We start from the raw sequence: 14,837 nt of genomic DNA, 5'->3' as shown, positions 1-14,837 counted from the left end.
AAAACACACTAGTAATGTATTTGATTTCAAGTGGATAGAAAAAAAAATTACCTGACACCTCTGGATCTCAAGAGCAGCAGACTACCCACTCTGTTTGGTTCTGTTAGACTGAGAGAAAAAACATCAAATGAGGGACATTTTAGATTGAGTAACATAATCTAAAAAAGAATACTCTAACCGTCAAGATACACTTAGAAAGCACTTGATTTTAAGGGGGCACCAGAATTTGAAACTGGGACCGCTTGATCTGCAGTCAAATTCTCTACCACTGAGCTTTTCCCACGCTAATGGAAAAATGTCCAAAAATGGTCTAATAAGGGACATTTAAGATGGAGATCTACATAACCTAATAAAGAACACTCTCTCTTTGAAAGCACACATTAAAAAAGTATTTGATTTCAAGTTCACTAAAGGATTTGAACCTGAGTCCTCTTGATCTGAAGTCTATCGCACTTCCACCTTTGTTTGGAACTGTCTGACTGAGAGAAAAAACATCAAATGAGGGACATTTTAGATTGAGTAACAACTCCTGAAAATGAGCACTCTCACTCTCAAGATACAATTAGATAGTACTTGACATCAAGGGGGCACCAGGATTTGAAACTGGGACCGCTTGATCTGCAGTCAAATTCTCTACCACTGAGCTTTTCCCACGCTAATGGAAAAATGTCCAAAAATTGTCTAATAAGGGACATTTAAGATGGAGATCTACATAACCTAATAAAGAACACTCTCTCTTTGAAAGCATACATTAAAAAAGTATTTGATTTCAAGTTCACTAAAGGATTTGAACCTGAGTCCTCTTGATCTGAAGTCTATCGCACTTCCACCTTTGTTTGGAACTGTCTGACTGAGAGAAAAAACATCAAATGAGGGACATTTTAGATTGAGTAACAACTCCTGAAAATGAGCACTTCGACTCTCAAGATACAATTAGATAGTACTTGACATCAAGGGGGCACCAGGATTTGAACCTGGGACCTCTTGATCTGCAGTCAAATGCTCTACCACTGAGCTATACCCCCTCTGTCAGAAACTGTGTAAGAGGGAAAAACTGTCTAACAAGGGCCATTTTAGATGGAGAGTTATTTTTCCTCTTCAAAATCTCTCCCTCTTGGAAAACACACCAGTAATGTATTTGATTTCAAGTGGATAGAAAAAAAAATTACCTGACACCTCTGGATCTCAAGAGCAGCAGACTACCCACTCTGTTTGGTACTGTTAGACTGAGAGAAAAAACATCAAATGAGGGACATTTTAGATTGAGTAACATAATCTAAAAAAGAATACTCTAACCGTCAAGATACACTTAGAAAGCACTTGATTTTAAGGGGGCACCAGAATTTGAAACTGGGACCGCTTGATCTGTGGGGTTTTATAAGGTTTTTTGACATGCTTAACTAACTATAAGCTAGTAGGGCTTCTTATGCATTAAAGTTTGAATTGCTGACTCCTGCATTTTCCATTGTTCTCACTTTTACCAGTGCTCAGGGCCCAACCATGAATATCAGCCTGAAATGTGTGTGTGTTAAAAGGAGAGAAGCAACAAATGTACCAGTAGTGTGAAGCTGTACTGTGTGACCGAGACTGTGCTAATCTTAGGGAGACACAGGAGGGGGTGAATCAGGAGACTGCTGACTGTGGTGTACAATGGACAATAACAGATAAGCTATACACACGAAGAACATGTGAGGTTCTGAGTAATACTATAACACACGTGATTGAATATTAGCAACTGTATTACATGTGATTGAATACTATAACAAACGTGATTAGTAACTGTATTAAATGTGATTGAATATTAGCTAACTGTTGGACTGGGCGCCTGGGTGTCTGTGTGTGTGTGCTGGAAGTAACAGTTAGCTCAGATAAGAAGCTGGGAAGCTGTAGTTAGCCTTGAGCGAGAACAGTGGAAATTGTATAACAGGTGTGAATAGCTCAGACAATATTACAGAGCTGTCTGACCTCAGTCTTTGGGGTGAAGGAGCGTAATCTACACAGCAACAGCGTCGGGACATCACATGCGCTAAGGGGCCAGGACTGGCTTAAGGCGCCAACATCAACGATAGGCTGGGTAAGTCTAAACCACGCCCAGTCTCTACTCTGACAGGCCGGCTCGGAAGTGGGAACTATCTCTGTCATGAGTATTTATTATAATGTCTTTGTCAGTAACAAGTGTCTTCTCTGTTTCCACCCTGCGGGGTGGTGCAGTGAACCCGTATATACGAAAAATGCATTTGCCATTTATTAACTTTTGAATTAAACAATTATTTTAATCAAGTTCAGTTGTCCTATTGTTCCTATCTCAGTTGAACTTACGCAGCCCTAACAGATCTGCAGTCAAATTCTCTACCACTGAGCTTTTCCCACGCTAATGGAAAAATGTCCAAAAATTGTCTAATAAGGGACATTTAAGATGGAGATCTACATAACCTAATAAAGAACACTCTCTCTTTGAAAGCACACATTAAAAAAGTATTTGATTTCAAGTTCACTAAAGGATTTGAACCTGAGTCCTCTTGATCTGAAGTCTATCGCACTTCCACCTTTGTTTGGAACTGTCTGACTGAGAGAAAAAACATCAAATGAGGGACATTTTAGATTGAGTAACAACTCCTGAAAATGAGCACTCTCACTCTCAAGATACAATTAGATAGTACTTGACATCAAGGGGGCACCAGGATTTGAAGCTGGGACCTCTTGATCTGCAGTCAAATGCTCTACCACTGAGCTATACCCCCTCTGTCAGAAACTGTGTAAGAGGGAAAAACTGTCTAACAAGGGCCATTTTAGATGGAGAGTTATTTTGCCTCTTCAAAATCTCTCCCTCTTGGAAAACACACCAGTAATGTATTTGATTTCAAGTGGATAGAAAAAAAAATTGCCTGACACCTCTGGATCTCAAGAGCAGCAGACTACCCACTCTGTTTGGTACTGTTAGACTGAGAGAAAAAACATCAAATGAGGGACATTTTAGATTGAGTAACATAATCTAAAAAAGAATACTCTAACCGTCAAGATACACTTAGAAAGCACTTGATTTTAAGGGGGCACCAGAATTTGAAACTGGGACCGCTTGATCTGTGGGGTTTTATAAGGTTTTTTGACATGCTTAACTAACTATAAGCTAGTAGGGCTTCTTATGCATTAAAGTTTGAATTGCTGACTCCTGCATTTTCCATTGTTCTCACTTTTACCAGTGCTCAGGGCCCAACCATGAATATCAGCCTGAAATGTGTGTGTGTTAAAAGGAGAGAAGCAACAAATGTACCAGTAGTGTGAAGCTGTACTGTGTGACCGAGACTGTGCTAATCTTAGGGAGACACAGGAGGGGGTGAATCAGGAGACTGCTGACTGTGGTGTACAATGGACAATAACAGATAAGCTATACACACGAAGAACATGTGAGGTTCTGAGTAATACTATAACACACGTGATTGAATATTAGCAACTGTATTACATGTGATTGAATACTATAACAAACGTGATTAGTAACTGTATTAAATGTGATTGAATATTAGCTAACTGTTGGACTGGGCGCCTGGGTGTCTGTGTGTGTGTGCTGGAAGTAACAGTTAGCTCAGATAAGAAGCTGGGAAGCTGTAGTTAGCCTTGAGCGAGAACAGTGGAAATTGTATAACAGGTGTGAATAGCTCAGACAATATTACAGAGCTGTCTGACCTCAGTCTTTGGGGTGAAGGAGCGTAATCTACACAGCAACAGCGTCGGGACATCACATGCGCTAAGGGGCCAGGACTGGCTTAAGGCGCCAACATCAACGATAGGCTGGGTAAGTCTAAACCACGCCCAGTCTCTACTCTGACAGGCCGGCTCGGAAGTGGGAACTATCTCTGTCATGAGTATTTATTATAATGTCTTTGTCAGTAACAAGTGTCTTCTCTGTTTCCACCCTGCGGGGTGGTGCAGTGAACCCGTATATACGAAAAATGCATTTGCCATTTATTAACTTTTGAATTAAACAATTATTTTAATCAAGTTCAGTTGTCCTATTGTTCCTATCTCAGTTGAACTTACGCAGCCCTAACAGATCTGCAGTCAAATTCTCTACCACTGAGCTTTTCCCACGCTAATGGAAAAATGTCCAAAAATTGTCTAATAAGGGACATTTAAGATGGAGATCTACATAACCTAATAAAGAACACTCTCTCTTTGAAAGCACACATTAAAAAAGTATTTGATTTCAAGTTCACTAAAGGATTTGAACCTGAGTCCTCTTGATCTGAAGTCTATCGCACTTCCACCTTTGTTTGGAACTGTCTGACTGAGAGAAAAAACATCAAATGAGGGACATTTTAGATTGAGTAACAACTCCTGAAAATGAGCACTCTCACTCTCAAGATACAATTAGATAGTACTTGACATCAAGGGGGCACCAGGATTTGAAGCTGGGACCTCTTGATCTGCAGTCAAATGCTCTACCACTGAGCTATACCCCCTCTGTCAGAAACTGTGTAAGAGGGAAAAACTGTCTAACAAGGGCCATTTTAGATGGAGAGTTATTTTGCCTCTTCAAAATCTCTCCCTCTTGGAAAACACACCAGTAATGTATTTGATTTCAAGTGGATAGAAAAAAAAATTACCTGACACCTCTGGATCTCAAGAGCAGCAGACTACCCACTCTGTTTGGTTCTGTTAGACTGAGAGAAAAAACATCAAATGAGGGACATTTTAGATTGAGTAACATAATCTAAAAAATAATACTCTAACCGTCAAGATACAATTAGAAAGCACTTGATTTTAAGGGGGCACCAGAATTTGAAACTGGGACCGCTTGATCTGCAGTCAAATTCTCTACCACTGAGCTTTTCCCACGCTAATGGAAAAATGTCCAAAAATGGTCTAATAAGGGACATTTAAGATGGAGATCTACATAACCTAATAAAGAACACTCTCTCTTTGAAAGCACACATTAAAAAAGTATTTGATTTCAAGTTCACTAAAGGATTTGAACCTGAGTCCTCTTGATCTGAAGTCTATCGCACTTCCACCTTTGTTTGGAACTGTCTGACTGAGAGAAAAAACATCAAATGAGGGACATTTTAGATTGAGTAACAACTCCTGAAAATGAGCACTCTCACTCTCAAGATACAATTAGATAGTACTTGACATCAAGGGGGCACCAGGATTTGAAGCTGGGACCTCTTGATCTGCAGTCAAATGCTCTACCACTGAGATATACCCCCTCTGTCAGAAACTGTGTAAGAGGGAAAAACTGTCTAACAAGGGCCATTTTAGATGGAGAGTTATTTTGCCTCTTCAAAATCTCTCCCTCTTGGAAAACACACCAGTAATGTATTTGATTTCAAGTGGATAGAAAAAAAAATTACCTGACACCTCTGGATCTCAAGAGCAGCAGACTACCCACTCTGTTTGGTTCTGTTAGACTGAGAGAAAAAACATCAAATGAGGGACATTTTAGATTGAGTAACATAATCTAAAAAATAATACTCTAACCGTCAAGATACAATTAGAAAGCACTTGATTTTAAGGGGGCACCAGAATTTGAAACTGGGACCGCTTGATCTGCAGTCAAATTCTCTACCACTGAGCTTTTCCCACGCTAATGGAAAAATGTCCAAAAATGGTCTAATAAGGGACATTTAAGATGGAGATCTACATAACCTAATAGAGAACACTCTCTCTTTGAAAGCACACATTAAAAAAGTATTTGATTTCAAGTTCACTAAAGGATTTGAACCTGAGTCCTCTTGATCTGAAGTCTATCGCACTTCCACCTTTGTTTGGAACTGTCTGACTGAGAGAAAAAAACATCAAATGAGGGACATTTTAGATTGAGTAACAACTCCTGAAAATGAGCCCTCCAACTCTCAAGATACAATTAGATAGTACTTGACATCAAGGGGGCACCAGGATTTGGACCAGGGACCTCTTGATCTGCAGTCAAATGCTCTACCACTGAGCTATACCCCCTCTGTCAGAAACTGTGTAAGAGGGAAAAACTGTCTAACAAGGGCCATTTTAGATGGAGAGTTATTTTGCCTCTTCAAAATCTCTCCCTCTTGGAAAACACACCAGTAATGTATTTGATTTCAAGTGGATAGAAAAAAAAATTACCTGACACCTCTGGATCTCAAGAGCAGCAGACTACCCACTCTGTTTGGTTCTGTTAGACTGAGAGAAAAAACATCAAATGAGGGACATTTTAGATTGAGTAACATAATCTAAAAAATAATACTCTAACCGTCAAGATACAATTAGAAAGCACTTGATTTTAAGGGGGCACCAGAATTTGAAACTGGGACCGCTTGATCTGCAGTCAAATTCTCTACCACTGAGCTTTTCCCACGCTAATGGAAAAATGTCCAAAAATGGTCTAATAAGGGACATTTAAGATGGAGATCTACATAACCTAATAAAGAACACTCTCTCTTTGAAAGCACACATTAAAAAAGTATTTGATTTCAAGTTCACTAAAGGATTTGAACCTGAGTCCTCTTGATCTGAAGTCTATCGCACTTCCACCTTTGTTTGGAACTGTCTGACTGAGAGAAAAAAACATCAAATGAGGGACATTTTAGATTGAGTAACAACTCCTGAAAATGAGCCCTCCAACTCTCAAGATACAATTAGATAGTACTTGACATCAAGGGGGCACCAGGATTTGGACCAGGGACCTCTTGATCTGCAGTCAAATGCTCTACCACTGAGCTATACCCCCTCTGTCAGAAACTGTGTAAGAGGGAAAAACTGTCTAACATGGGCCATTTTAGATGGAGAGTTATTTTGCCTCTTCAAAATCTCTCCCTCTTGGAAAACACACCAGTAATGTATTTGATTTCAAGTGGATAGAAAAAAATTTTACCTGACACCTCTGGATCTCAAGAACAGCAGACTACCCACTCTGTTTGGTTCTGTTAGACTGAGAGAAAAAACATCAAATGAGGGACATTTTAGATTGAGTAACATAATCTAAAAAATAATACTCTAACCGTCAAGATACAATTAGAAAGCACTTGATTTTAAGGGGGCACCAGAATTTGAAACTGGGACCGCTTGATCTGCAGTCAAATTCTCTACCACTGAGCTTTTCCCACGCTAATGGAAAAATGTCCAAAAATGGTCTAATAAGGGACATTTAAGATGGAGATCTACATAACCTAATAAAGAACACTCTCTCTTTGAAAGCACACATTAAAAAAGTATTTGATTTCAAGTTCACTAAAGGATTTGAACCTGAGTCCTCTTGATCTGAAGTCTATCGCACTTCCACCTTTGTTTGGAACTGTCTGACTGAGAGAAAAAAACATCAAATGAGGGACATTTTAGATTGAGTAACAACTCCTGAAAATGAGCCCTCCAACTCTCAAGATACAATTAGATAGTACTTGACATCAAGGGGGCACCAGGATTTGGACCTGGGACCTCTTGATCTGCAGTCAAATGCTCTACCACTGAGCTATACCCCCTCTGTCAGAAACTGTGTAAGAGGGAAAAACTGTCTAACAAGGGCCATTTTAGATGGAAAGTTATTTTGCCTTTTCAAAAACTCTCCCTCTTGGAAAACACACCAGTAATGTATTTGATTTCAAGTGGATAGAAGAAGAAAAAAATTACCTGACACCTCTGGATCTCAAGAGCAGCAGACTACCCACTCTGTTTGGTACTGTTAGACTGAGAGAAAAAACATCAAATGAGGGACATTTTAGATTGAGTAACAACTCCTGAAAATGAGCACTCTCACTCTCAAGATACAATTAGATAGTACTTGACATCAAGGGGGCACCAAGATTTGAACCTGGGACCTCTTGATCTGCAGTCAAATGCTCTACCACTGAGCTATACCCACTCTGTCAGAAACTGTGTAAGAGGGAAAAACTGTCTAACAAGGGCCATTTTAGATGGAGAGTTATTTTGCCTCTTCAAAATCTCTCCCTCTTGGAAAACACACCAGTAATGTATTTGATTTCAAGTGGATAGAAAAAACAATTACCTGACACCTCTGGATCTCAAGAGCAGCAGACTACCCACTCTGTTTGGTTCTGTTAGACTGAGAGAAAAAACATCAAATGAGGGACATTTTAGATTGAGTAACATAATCTAAAAAATAATACTCTAACCGTCAAGATACAATTAGAAAGCACTTGATTTTAAGGGGGCACCAGAATTTGAAACTGGGACCGCTTGATCTGCAGTCAAATTCTCTACCACTGAGCTTTTCCCACGCTAATGGAAAAATGTCCAAAAATGGTCTCATAAGGGACATTTAAGATGGAGATCTACATAACCTAATAAAGAACACTCTCTCTTTGAAAGTACACATTAAAAAAGTATTTGATTTCAAGTTCACTAAAGGATTTGAACCTGAGTCCTCTTGATCTGAAGTCTATCGCACTTCCACCTTTGTTTGGAACTGTCTGACTGAGAGAAAAAACATCAAATGAGGGACATTTTAGATTGAGTAACAACTCCTGAAAATGAGCACTCCGACTCTCAAGATACAATTAGATAGTACTTGACATCAAGGGGGCACCAGGATTTGAACCTGGGACCTCTTGATCTGCAGTCAAATGCTCTACCACTGAGATATACCCCCTCTTTCAGAAACTGTGTAAGAGGGAAAAACTGTCTAACAAGGGCCATTTTAGATGGAGAGTTATTTTGCCTCTTCAAAAACTCTCCCTCTTGGAAAACACACCAGTAATGTATTTGATTTCAAGTGGATAGAAAAAAAAATTACCTGACACCTCTGGATCTCAAGAGCAGCAGACTACCAACTCTGTTTGGTTCTGTTAGACTGAGAGAAAAAACATCAAATGAGGGACATTTTAGATTGAGTAACATAATCTAAAAAAGAATACTCTAACCGTCAAGATACACTTAAAAGGCACTTGATTTTAAGGGGGCACCAGAATTTGAACCTGGGACCTCTTGATCTGCAGTCAAATGCTCTACCACTGAGCTATACCCCCTCTGTCAGAAACTGTGTAAGATGGAAAAACTGTCTAACAAGGGCCATTTTAGATGGAGAGTTATTTTGCCTCTTCAAAAACTCTCCCTCTTGGAAAACACACCAGTAATGTATTTGATTTCAAGTGGATAGAAAAAAAAATTACCTGACACCTCTGGATCTCAAGAGCAGCAGACTACCCACTCTGTTTGGTTCTGTTAGACTGAGAGAAAAAACATCAAATGAGGGACATTTTAGATTGAGTAACATAATCTAAAAAAGAATACTCTAAACGTCAAGATACACTTAGAAAGCACTTGATTTTAAGGGGGCACCAGAATTTGAACCTGGGACCTCTTGATCTGCAGTCAAATTCTCTACCACTGAGCTATACCCCCTCTGTCAGAAACTGTGTAAGAGCGAAAAACTGTCTAACAAGGGCCATTTTAGATGGAGAGTTATTTTGCCTCTTCAAAAACTCTCCCTCTTGGAAAACACCAGTAATGTATTTGATTTCAAGTGGATAGAAAAAAAAATTACCTGACACCTCTGGATCTCAAGAGCAGCAGACTACCCACTCTGTTTGGTACTGTTAGACTGAGAGAAAAAACATCAAATGAGGGACATTTTAGATTGAGTAACATAATCTAAAAAATAATACTCTAACCGTCAAGATACACTTAGAAAGCACTTGATTTTAAGGGGGCACCAGAATTTGAAACTGGGACCGCTTGATCTGCAGTCAAATTCTCTACCACTGAGCTTTTCCCACACTAATGGAAAAATGTCCAAAAATTGTCTAATAAGGGACATTTAAGATGGAGATCTACATAACCTAATAAAGAACACTCTCTCTTCGAAAGCACACATTAAAAAAGTATTTGATTTCAAGTTCACTAAAGGATTTGAACCTGAGTCCTCTTGATCTGAAGTCTATCGCACTTCCACCTTTGTTTGGAACTGTCTGACTGAGAGAAAAAACATCAAATGAGGGACATTTTAGATTGAGTAACAACTCCTGAAAATGAGCACTCTGACTCTCAAGATACAATTAGATAGTACTTGACATCAAGGGGGCACCAGGATTTGAACCTGGGACCTCTTGAACTGCAGTCAAATGCTCAACCACTGAGCTATACCCCCTCTGTCAGAATCTGTGTAAGAGGGAAAAACTGTCTAACAAAGGCCATTTTAGATGGAGAGTTATTTTGCCTCTTCAAAAACTCTCCCTCTTGGAAAACACACCAGTAATGTATTTGATTTCAAGTGGATAGAAAAAAAAATTACCTGACACCTCTGGATCTCAAGAGCAGCAGACTACCCACTCTGTTTGGTACTGTTAGACTGAGAGAAAAAACATCAAATGAGGGACATTTTAGATTGAGTAACATAATCTAAAAAAGAATACTCTAACCGTCAAGATACACTTAGAAAGCACTTGATTTTAAGGGGGCACCAGAATGTGAACCTGGGACCTCTTGATCTGCAGTCAAATGCTCTACCACTGAGCTATACCCCCTCTGTCAGAAACTGTGTAAGATGGAAAAACTGTCTAACAAGGGCCATTTTAGATGGAGAGTTATTTTGCCTCTTCAAAAACTCTCCCTCTTGGAAAACACACCAGTAATGTATTTGATTTCAAGTGGATAGAAAAAAAAATTACCTGACACCTCTGGATCTCAAGAGCAGCAGACTACCCACTCTGTTTGGTACTGTTAGACTGAGAGAAAAAACATCAAATGAGGGACATTTTAGATTGAGTAACATAATCTAAAAAAGAATACTCTAACCGTCAAGATACACTTAGAAAGCACTTGATTTTAAGGGGGCACCAGAATTTGAAACTGGGACCGCTTGATCTGCAGTCAAATTCTCTACCACTGAGCTTTTCCCACACTAATGGAAAAATGTCCAAAAATTGTCTAATAAGGGACATTTAAGATGGAGATCTACATAACCTAATAAAGAACACTCTCTCTTCGAAAGCACACATTAAAAAAGTATTTGATTTCAAGTTCACTAAAGGATTTGAACCTGAGTCCTCTTGATCTGAAGTCTATCGCACTTCCACCTTTGTTTGGAACTGTCTGACTGAGAGAAAAAACATCAAATGAGGGACATTTTAGATTGAGTAACAACTCCTGAAAATGAGCACTCCGACTCTCAAGATACAATTAGATAGTACTTGACATCAAGGGGGCACCAGGATTTGAACCTGGGACCTCTTGAACTGCAGTCAAATGCTCTACCACTGAGCTATACCCCCTCTGTCAGAATCTGTGTAAGAGGGAAAAACTGTCTAACAAAGGCCATTTTAGATGGAGAGTTATTTTGCCTCTTCAAAAACTCTCCCTCTTGGAAAACACACCAGTAATGTATTTGATTTCAAGTGGATAGAAAAAAAAATTACCTGACACCTCTGGATCTCAAGAGCAGCAGACTACCCACTCTGTTTGGTACTGTTAGACTGAGAGAAAAAACATCAAATGAGGGACATTTTAGATTGAGTAACATAATCTAAAAAAGAATACTCTAACCGTCAAGATACACTTAGAAAGCACTTGATTTTAAGGGGGCACCAGAATTTGAACCTGGGACCTCTTGATCTGCAGTCAAATGCTCTACCACTGAGCTATACCCCCTCTGTCAGAAACTGTGTAAGATGGAAAAACTGTCTAACAAGGGCCATTTTAGATGGAGAGTTATTTTGCCTCTTCAAAAACTCTCCCTCTTGGAAAACACACCAGTAATGTATTTGATTTCAAGTGGATAGAAAAAAAAATTACCTGACACCTCTGGATCTCAAGAGCAGCAGACTACCCACTCTGTTTGGTTCTGTTAGACTGAGAGAAAAAACATCAAATGAGGGACATTTTAGATTGAGTAACATAATCTAAAAAAGAATACTCTAACCGTCAAGATACACTTAGAAAGCACTTGATTTTAAGGGGGCACCAGAATTTGAACCTGGGACCTCTTGATCTGCAGTCAAATTCTCTACCACTGAGCTATACCCCCTCTGTCAGAAACTGTGTAAGAGGGAAAAACTGTCTAACAAGGGCCATTTTAGATGGAGAGTTATTTTGCCTCTTCAAAAACTCTCCCTCTTGGAAAACACCAGTAATGTATTTGATTTCAAGTGGATAGAAAAAAAAATTACCTCACACCTCTGGATCTCAAGAGCAGCAGACTACCCACTCTGTTTGGTACTGTTAGACTGAGAGAAAAAACATCAAATGAGGGACATTTTAGATTGAGTAACATAATCTAAAAAAGAATACTCTAACCGTCAAGATACACTTAGAAAGCACTTGATTTTAAGGGGGCACCAGAATTTGAAACTGGGACCGCTTGATCTGCAGTCAAATTCTCTACCACTGAGCTTTTCCCACACTAATGGAAAAATGTCCAAAAATTGTCTAATAAGGGACATTTAAGATGGAGATCTACATAACCTAATAAAGAACACTCTCTCTTCGAAAGCACACATTAAAAAAGTATTTGATTTCAAGTTCACTAAAGGATTTGAACCTGAGTCCTCTTGATCTGAAGTCTATCGCACTTCCACCTTTGTTTGGAACTGTCTGACTGAGAGAAAAAACATCAAATGAGGGACATTTTAGATTGAGTAACAACTCCTGAAAATGAGTACTCCGACTCTCAAGATACAATTAGATAGTACTTGACATCAAGGGGGCACCAGGATTTGAACCTGGGACCTCTTGATCTGCAGTCAAATGCTCTACCACTGAGCTATACCCCCTCTGTCAGAAACTGTGTAAGAGGGAAAAACTGTCTAACAAGGGCCATTTTAGATGGAGAGTTATTTTGCCTCTTCAAAAACTCTCCCTCTTGGAAAACACCAGTAATGTATTTGATTTCAAGTGGATAGAAAAAAAAATTACCTGACACCTCTGGATCTCAAGAGCAGCAGACTACCCACTCTGTTTGGTACTGTTAGACTGAGAGAAAAAACATCAAATGAGGGACATTTTAGATTGAGTAACATAATCTAAAAAAGAATACTCTAACCGTCAAGATACACTTAGAAAGCACTTGATTTTAAGGGGGCACCAGAATTTGAAACTGGGACCGCTTGATCTGCAGTCAAATTCTCTACCACTGAGCTTTTCCCACACTAATGGAAAAATGTCCAAAAATTGTCTAATAAGGGACATTTAAGATGGAGATCTACATAACCTAATAAAGAACACTCTCTCTTCGAAAGCACACATTAAAAAAGTATTTGATTTCAAGTTCACTAAAGGATTTGAACCTGAGTCCTCTTGATCTGAAGTCTATCGCACTTCCACCTTTGTTTGGAACTGTCTGACTGAGAGAAAAAACATCAAATGAGGGACATTTTAGATTGAGTAACAACTCCTGAAAATGAGTACTCCGACTCTCAAGATACAATTAGATAGTACTTGACATCAAGGGGGCACCAGGATTTGAACCTGGGACCTCTTGATCTGCAGTCAAATGCTCTACCACTGAGCTATACCCCCTCTGTCAGAATCTGTGTAAGAGGGTAAAACTGTCTAACAAAGGCCATTTTAGATGGAGAGTTATTTTGCCTCTTCAAAAACTCTCCCTCTTGGAAAACACACCAGTAATGTATTTGATTTCAAGTGGATAGAAAAAAAAATTACCTGACACCTCTGGATCTCAAGAGCAGCAGACTACCCACTCTGTTTGGTACTGTTAGACTGAGAGAAAAAACATCAAATGAGGGACATTTTAGATTGAGAAACATAATCTAAAAAAGAATACTCTAACCGTCAAGATATACTTAGAAAGCACTTGATTTTAAGGGGGCACCAGAATTTGAAACTGGGACCGCTTGATCTGCAGTCAAATTCTCTACCACTGAGCTTTTCCCACGCTAATGGAAAAATGTCAAAAAATTGTCTAATAAGGGACATTTAAGATGGAGATCTACATAACCTAATAAAGAACACTCTCTCTTTGAAAGCACACAATAAAAAAGTATTTGATTTCAAGTTCACTAAAGGATTTGAACCTGAGTCCTCTTGATCTGAAGTCTATCGCACTTCCACCTTTGTTTGGAACTGTCTGACTGAGAGAAAAAACATCAAATGAGGGACATTTTAGATTGAGTAACAACTCCTGAAAATGAGCACTCCGACTCTCAAGATACAATTAGATAGTACTTGACATCAAGGGGGCACCAGGATTTGAACCTGGGACCTCTTGATCTGCAGTCAAAAGCTCTACCACTGAGCTATACCCCCTCTGTCAGAAACTGTGTAAGAGGGAAAAACTGTCTAACAAGGGCCATTTTAGATGGAGAGTTATTTTGCCTCTTCAAAATCTCTCCTTCTTGGAAAACACACCAGTAATGTATTTGATTTCAAGTGGATAGAAAAAAAAATTACCTGACACCTCTGGATCTCAAGAGCAGCAGACTACCCACTCTGTTTGGTACTGTTAGACTGAGAGAAAAAACATCAAATGAGGGACATTTTAGATTGAGTAACATAATCTAAAAAAGAATACTCTAACCGTCAAGATACACTTAGAAAGCACTTGATTTTAAGGGGGCACCAGAATTTGAAACTGGGACCGCTTGATCTGCAGTCAAATTCTCTACCACTGAGCTTTTCCCACGCTAATGGAAAAATGTCCAAAAATTGTCTAATAAGGGACATTTAAGATGGAGATCTACATAACCTAATAAAGAACACTCTCTCTTCGAAAGCACACATTAAAAAAGTATTTGATTTCAAGTTCACTAAAGGATTTGAACCTGAGTCCTCTTGATCTGAAGTCTATCGCACTTCCACCTTTGTTTGAAACTGTCTGACTGAGAGAAAAAACATCAAATGAGGGACATTTTAGATTGAGTAACAACTCCTGAAAATGAGCACTCCGACTCTCAAGATAC

At 39.1% G+C, this 14,837-nt stretch overlaps 9 non-coding genes across 9 annotated transcripts; all 9 read right to left on the bottom strand.

Annotated features, from left to right (window-relative positions):
- Positions 1–953: 953 nt before the first annotated feature.
- On the bottom strand, positions 954–1,025 carry trnac-gca (transfer RNA cysteine (anticodon GCA)). Its single transcript has one exon. It is a non-coding gene; the product is annotated as a tRNA-Cys (tRNA).
- A 6,351-nt stretch (positions 1,026–7,376) lies between these two features.
- On the bottom strand, positions 7,377–7,448 carry trnac-gca (transfer RNA cysteine (anticodon GCA)). Its single transcript has one exon. It is a non-coding gene; the product is annotated as a tRNA-Cys (tRNA).
- Positions 7,449–8,879: 1,431 nt separating this feature from the next.
- trnac-gca (transfer RNA cysteine (anticodon GCA)) lies at positions 8,880–8,951 on the bottom strand. The gene has a single exon. It is a non-coding gene; the product is annotated as a tRNA-Cys (tRNA).
- A 1,049-nt stretch (positions 8,952–10,000) lies between these two features.
- trnac-gca (transfer RNA cysteine (anticodon GCA)) lies at positions 10,001–10,072 on the bottom strand. The gene has a single exon. It is a non-coding gene; the product is annotated as a tRNA-Cys (tRNA).
- A 1,051-nt stretch (positions 10,073–11,123) lies between these two features.
- Positions 11,124–11,195, bottom strand: trnac-gca (transfer RNA cysteine (anticodon GCA)). The gene has a single exon. It is a non-coding gene; the product is annotated as a tRNA-Cys (tRNA).
- Positions 11,196–11,499: 304 nt separating this feature from the next.
- trnac-gca (transfer RNA cysteine (anticodon GCA)) lies at positions 11,500–11,571 on the bottom strand. Its single transcript has one exon. It is a non-coding gene; the product is annotated as a tRNA-Cys (tRNA).
- A 1,049-nt stretch (positions 11,572–12,620) lies between these two features.
- On the bottom strand, positions 12,621–12,692 carry trnac-gca (transfer RNA cysteine (anticodon GCA)). Its single transcript has one exon. It is a non-coding gene; the product is annotated as a tRNA-Cys (tRNA).
- Positions 12,693–13,365: 673 nt separating this feature from the next.
- On the bottom strand, positions 13,366–13,437 carry trnac-gca (transfer RNA cysteine (anticodon GCA)). The gene has a single exon. It is a non-coding gene; the product is annotated as a tRNA-Cys (tRNA).
- A 675-nt stretch (positions 13,438–14,112) lies between these two features.
- On the bottom strand, positions 14,113–14,184 carry trnac-gca (transfer RNA cysteine (anticodon GCA)). The gene has a single exon. It is a non-coding gene; the product is annotated as a tRNA-Cys (tRNA).
- Between the last annotated feature and the right edge of the window lie 653 nt (positions 14,185–14,837).

This window comes from Salvelinus alpinus, chromosome 7 (assembly GCF_045679555.1).
Source record: "Salvelinus alpinus chromosome 7, SLU_Salpinus.1, whole genome shotgun sequence".
NCBI lineage: Eukaryota > Metazoa > Chordata > Actinopteri > Salmoniformes > Salmonidae > Salvelinus > Salvelinus alpinus.
The sequence above is the reverse complement of the archived record's forward strand: the minus strand, read 5'-3'. Positions and strand labels throughout refer to the sequence as shown.